The 6,000-nt window shown below is 45.8% G+C and overlaps 1 protein-coding gene across 1 annotated transcript in view; it reads right to left on the reverse strand.

Annotated features, from left to right (window-relative positions):
- HIRA (histone cell cycle regulator) overlaps positions 1 to 1,184 on the reverse strand; it is a 378,609-nt gene extending 377,425 nt beyond the window's left edge. The window contains exon 1 of the mRNA XM_083418183.1: positions 941 to 1,184. The gene's annotated coding sequence lies outside the window, so the exon portion shown is untranslated. The remainder of the gene's footprint in view (positions 1 to 940) is intronic.
- Between the last annotated feature and the right edge of the window lie 4,816 nt (positions 1,185 to 6,000).

A 6,000-nucleotide genomic window follows, 5' to 3' on the forward strand; every position in this document is an offset into this window, starting at 1 on the left:
ATTTACAGATAAATTGCAAACAGATAAAAACATCGGCAGGATTATTGTAATAATGTTATGAAGCAAGTGATGTAATGAAATGAAGAAAATGTTTAAATGAGCTATTCCCGAAAGACCTGAAGCTTTCTTATAGGTTTAATAGGGAAGGATGTTCCAAAGAAGAGGGCAAAATTATTTACGTATGTGATGATGTCAGCTAGAATATTATATGTACAAGATCAGGAAGAAGAGAAGTGGCTTTTGAAAGTAACGCAGAAATGGCAAGGCTGATGGTGAAATTAAGAGATCGAACTGATGAACTTTTTACATGTATGGAGGCCTATTGTGGACTATTTTTTTTTAAAAAAAATATATTACAGTCAAATGAAATCTCTGGCAGAATTCAAGATAAAAGAAGTAGAAGAAAAATGACAAAATAATTGTAATAGAGAATTTTTTGTGATATAATGCAGTAGAAAAGGTTTGAATAAAAACACTTGGAGATGGTTGGGAAGTCAACTTGTATTTGATTTGAACGTTATTGTGAAAACGTTTAAAAAATTAATATAAATTATATGGGGGGGGGGAATGAACATAGGCAGCTCGTACCTCTCAACTGTCCCTGGAAAATTGGAACATCCTGTTTTTTTCACATGAGAGCATGGCGGCCATTTTGGGCGCTGTGATCTTGCCCCTAAAAAGTGCTTTGGGGAGTGGGCACAATCTCACGCGGGTTGTGTGACTCGCGCAGGAGCCTGGAAGGCAGTGCACTGTTTTTTTGTCTCAACGTGTTGGAGGGTTGCAAGCTGCCTTATACAGTGGTACCTCGGGTTACGAACTTAATTCGTTCTGGAGATCTGTTCTTAACCCGAAACCGTTCTCTCTCTCTCTCTCTCTCTCTCTCTCTCTCTCTTAAAATAATTTTTATTGAAAATTTAAACAAAACATATTATCCAAAAACATATTGTCAGGGAACTGCCATCGGAGCCAGAAGGAGAGGGAGGGCTCCAGAGGGATTCCGGAGAGCGTCCCGGGAGGGAGAGAAGCAGCACATCTTCTGGGGAAGGAAATCAGCGTAGCACCAGTGGAGGAGGGGGGCAGATGGGGGAATCGGCGAGGTGGCTCCAAGACTCCTCACTGGGGACCAGCGGGGAGAGCACGGTCCTCCGATGCCCACACCCTCCCTGCGCAGAAGGCTTCCGCGCAGAGAGAATAGGCGGCGACTAGGCGTCAAAGAACTTTTATGCTGGAAGAAGTTCAAGAAACGCCCACTGACGGATTCCGCCAGCGATTGAGTCAGCCACGGGTGAGTGGCTGTCCAGACAGAAAGGGTTCACTCAGGCAACCCACCCAGGTGTGGCGCCGATTTACGCACGAGCAACCCCTAGAACCATTACACATATCATCCTTATTTTTTTCACATTTTTCCTCCCTCCCTCCCACACAACCCCCCACCCCCTGGCTTCCCTCAGTTCCAGTCTTTGGTTTCTCTGTAAATGCTGTTCTCTGCATGTTACGAAGTTGTATAGATCCTTAAATTGTTTGACTTATTATTGTCAATAAAAAGTTTGTGAATGTTTATTCAAAACCTGCCAAGGAGTCCAATTCACTTTGTTGCCTCTTCAAATACTCTGTAAAGGGTTCCCATTCATCTTTAAAGTCAGAGTTATCCTTGTCCCCTAGCTTATGTGTCAATTTTGCCAATTCTGCATAGTCCATCAGTTTTTCTTGCCATGATTCTTTAGTTGGAGGACCCGAAACCGTTCTTAACCTGAGGCGCACTTTCGCTCATGGGGCCTCCCACTGCTGCTGCGCTGCCGGAGTGCAATTTCTGTTCTCATCCTGGGGCAAAGTTTGCAACCTGGAGCAACTACTTCCGGATTAGCAGAGTTTGTAACCTGAAGCGTTTGTAACCCGAGGTACCACTGTACTGAGTTGGACCATTGGTCCATTTGGCTCAGTAATGCCTGTGACAACTGGCAGTAGGACTCCAGAGTTTCACGGAGGATTTTTTTCCATAGCCCTACCTAATGATGTTGGGAATTGAATTTGGGAACCGCTGTACAAAAAACCAGTGTTCTACCACTGAGCCGCAGTCCTTTCCTACAATGCCCATGATGTGGCAGCACTCTAAGCATTGTGGGAAATTTAAAATGGCAGCTTGCAGACCCATGAGTGCATGGGAGCAGGAATCAGCATTGACAGGACCTGCTGTGACCTCGTCGTCTGCCTGAGGGAGTCTGTTAAGGCTGGACCTGACTCGGGCTAGACATTTTCAGGAGTGCCGAGTTCCTCAGGACACAGAATTCTTTTTTCTCTCCCCCCCCTCCAATTTTTATTCATTTTATAACACAAATAAACAACACAAACAGGAAAACAATACAAACAATTTCTTGTCTTATCCTTATTTTTTCTAAACATTGTTAGGTGGGCTTCCCCAAGTCCCCCCATCTGATTTTCATTTTACCTCAGCTTTAGCAGTTTACATAGATCATAATTTCTAACCATTTTTTTAAAACTCACGCTTACTTTAACCATAAAAATCTTCACATTTTATCACTTACAAATAATACTACTTTAAAATACACTATCTTCTACTTCTAACCCTACAGCCTATATCCACTTCTAAAGCTATTCTAAGATTTAAATATTAACATATTTTTTTTCAAATATTCCTTAAATTTCTTCCAATCTTCTTCCACCGTCTCTTCTCTCTGGTCTTTGTGCCATTGGCAATGGACAATTGTGCACAGGTGTGATGGAGGTAATGAAAGTTGCCTTGCCGGTGGGATTGAGGAAGAAGATTGGCGGGTGGGTCCTTACTGGGAAACTCCCCCCAAATGAGCTTCGTTTCGCAGCTCAAGCCTTGGTGGTGTGCCCATTTTGCTTTGATGCTTCCTTGGCCCAGGACACCTCTGCCCCCCATGATGGTTCCCTCTCATTCTCAGCTCTTGTTTCCCAGGCACATTCTCCCCCAAGCTCCTCATCGCCCTACAGGGGTCCAGATGGCTGAGACCTCCCAAGGCGGGATGTAATTGGCCTTAATGGCCTCCCACTTGAGTGAATAAAATGAGCGAGATGCCGGCCAATGCAGGAAAGCGGAGATAAGCATGAAATGGTGATTAAGATTGTTAACATAGCTGATCGATTTTGAGTGGTTGTAGGGAGGTTGCATCACATCCTCTTGTATCGTTGCTTCTGTGAGTCCATTGTGCATAGCAACTTTTTGTTCCTTCAGGCAGTGCCAGAACATAAGAAGGGCCCTGCCAGATCCGAATGAAGATTCGTATTATCCATATTATCTGTTTCTCAGACAGATCAGCCACGTGCTTCTAGAAAAATAGGAATCATAGGAACAGAGGAAGCTGCCTTAGAACGAGTCAGATCAGAGGTTCATCCACCTCAGTGTTGTCCATAAAAGAGGAAGTCAAGGTGGTGCCCTCTAGATCTCATTGGACTCAAACTCTCATCAGCCCCAGCCTTCATGGCCAATAGGGAGGGACAGTGGGAGATGTAGTCCAACAACACCTGGAGGCCTATTCCTTGGCTACACTGACTGGCAGTGCCTCCAGTGGCGTAGCGTGGGGGGTGCAGGGGGGCCCGGCCGCACCGGGCGCAACATCTGGGGGTTAGGGTTAGGGGGCGCAAATCCACGGGTTAGGGGGCGCAAATCCACGGGTTAGGGGGTGCAAATTACTTGCCTTGCCCCGGGTGCTGACAACCCACGCTACGCCACTGAGTGCCTCTCCAGGATTTCAGTCAGGATTTCCCTCAGCCCTGCTTGGAGATGAAGGGGACTGAACCTGGGACCTTCTGCATGCAAAGCAGCTGCTCTGCCACGCAGCTTTGCCTTACCAGGGGTTCTCAACCTGTGGGTCCCCAGATGTTGTTGGACTACAACTCCCATCATCCCTGACCACTGGCCTTGCTTGGTTTCCGGATTTCATAATGGTATTGTGCTTTCAGGAAAATGACAAAAACACAAGAGGGGCATATTATATTACTGTAGTATTCCTGGCCCATAAGTTCTGCCCAAGGAATCCTCCAGTTCTGTAGAAATGAGTGACTGTTATGTCGTATGCTAGATGTATCATTTGCCAGTCCTGATGATGCTAATCACATTGTTGTGAACAACCCCTTTCCACAGCTGAATTAGGTCCCTGCCTCCTTGAGCCTTGTTCTGCCATAAAAAGTTTGTCTTTAAAGGTGCCACTGGGCTGTTTGCATCCTGTTAACAGCACAAGGCCGGACAAGGAATTCTTTCAGCTGTGGCACAGATCTGATAAAGACCTCTGCAGAAAAGAAAACGGGTTTCAAAGTCAACACAGCAGATAAGGAAAGAGCCCACAGCCCATCAATCCTGGTCTGTTGACTCACAGCCCGCCTCAAATGGAGCAGGTAGAGGGTTTTCCAAACCCTGGCGTCAGAAGTACCCAGGAAACGCGAACCTGGATCCTTGGGCCCCCAATCAGATGCTGTAATCCAGAACTACATAACAGGGCCAACCATAGGTCACATCTGCACTATACATCTCAAGCAGTATCATGCCACCTTAAATGGTCACGGCTTCCCCCAAAGAATCCTGGGAACTGTAGTTTGTTAAGCTTGCTGGGTGTTGTAGTTCAGTGAGGGTTAAACTACAGTTCCCATGGTTCCTTGGGGGAAGCCATGTTTTTTTTTAATGTGTGATGTGCATGTGACCAAGGTCTCTGCCCTTTGAAGAGTATGGGATGAGGACTTAGGCATGATCAATAAGATGTTATGTTATGTCTCTTATTCCACGTTGAGCAATAGGCCATTTACAAGGATCTTAGCATCCTCTCAAATATTCTGCTTGGCACATATTGTCTTATTTCTGTTAACGGCCCACCCTACGTATGGATTTCTGTGTTGCTTTCAGTTATGGAAAGAACTGCTTTGTGGGCGGACAAAAGCCACTGCCGAAAAGCCCGCCAACAACAATTCATTGACCCATTATCTTAAGACGTGCTCCCTAGACGTTCCTTGATGCTCAGAAAATTAGAGCAGTAAAAACACCCTCTTGTTTTTGCAACTGTAATGAAATCAAGATAACCTTTGGCATTTAAAAGGACGGAGGGCCAAGGCAGGGCGCTCTTTGACCTTTCCCTATGACCTTGAGTCAGCCTGCAATTCCACAGAAGGTAAAGATATTTTGGCTAGTGGCAACTGAGGTTTCGGTTACATGTCAGCTGAGGCCGCAGGGCTGTTGCATGATGTTTAAAGGATGGGCTTCTTTGATCTGCCACATCTCTTCCCCCACCCAAAAACCCCCATTCTGAACTGGTGTGTGTGTGTGTGTGTGTGTGTACACATATATTTTTATGTTTTCTCCCCCAAATAACAAGCACACATCCTTCAGCAAAAAATAAAGCTCCGGTACAAAGCCACTAGTCCCATCACCTCCTGGCAAACAGAAGGGGAAGAAATGGAAGCAGTGACAGATTTTACCTTCTTGGGTTCCATGATCACAGCAGATCGTGACAGCAGTCACGAAATAAAAAGACGCCTGCTTCTTGGGAGAAAAGTGATGATAAACCTAGACAGCATCTTAAAAAGCAGAGACATCACCTTGCCAACAAAGGTCCGTATAGTTAAAGCCATGGTTTTCCCAGTAGTGATGTACGGAAGTGAGGGCTGGACCACAAAGAAGGCTGATCGCCGAATAATTGATGCTTTTGAATTGTGGTGCTGGAGGAGACTCTTGAGAGTCCCATGGACTGCAAGAAGATCAAACCTATCCATTCTGAAAGAAATCAACCCTGAGTGCTCACTGGAAGGACAGATCATGAAGCTGAGGCTCCAATACTTTGGCCACCTCATGAGAAGAGAAGACTCCCTGGAAAAGACCCTGATGTTGGGAAAGATGGAGGGCACAAGGAGAAGGGGACGACAGAGGACGAGATGGTTGGACAGTGTTATAGAAGCGACCAACATGAATTTGATGAAACTCTGGGAGGCAGTGGAAGACAGGAGTGCCTGGCGTGCTCATGTCCATGGGAT

Source organism: Podarcis tiliguerta (genome assembly GCF_965153285.1).
Source record: "Podarcis tiliguerta genome assembly, chromosome: 16".
Classification (NCBI taxonomy): domain Eukaryota; kingdom Metazoa; phylum Chordata; class Lepidosauria; order Squamata; family Lacertidae; genus Podarcis; species Podarcis tiliguerta.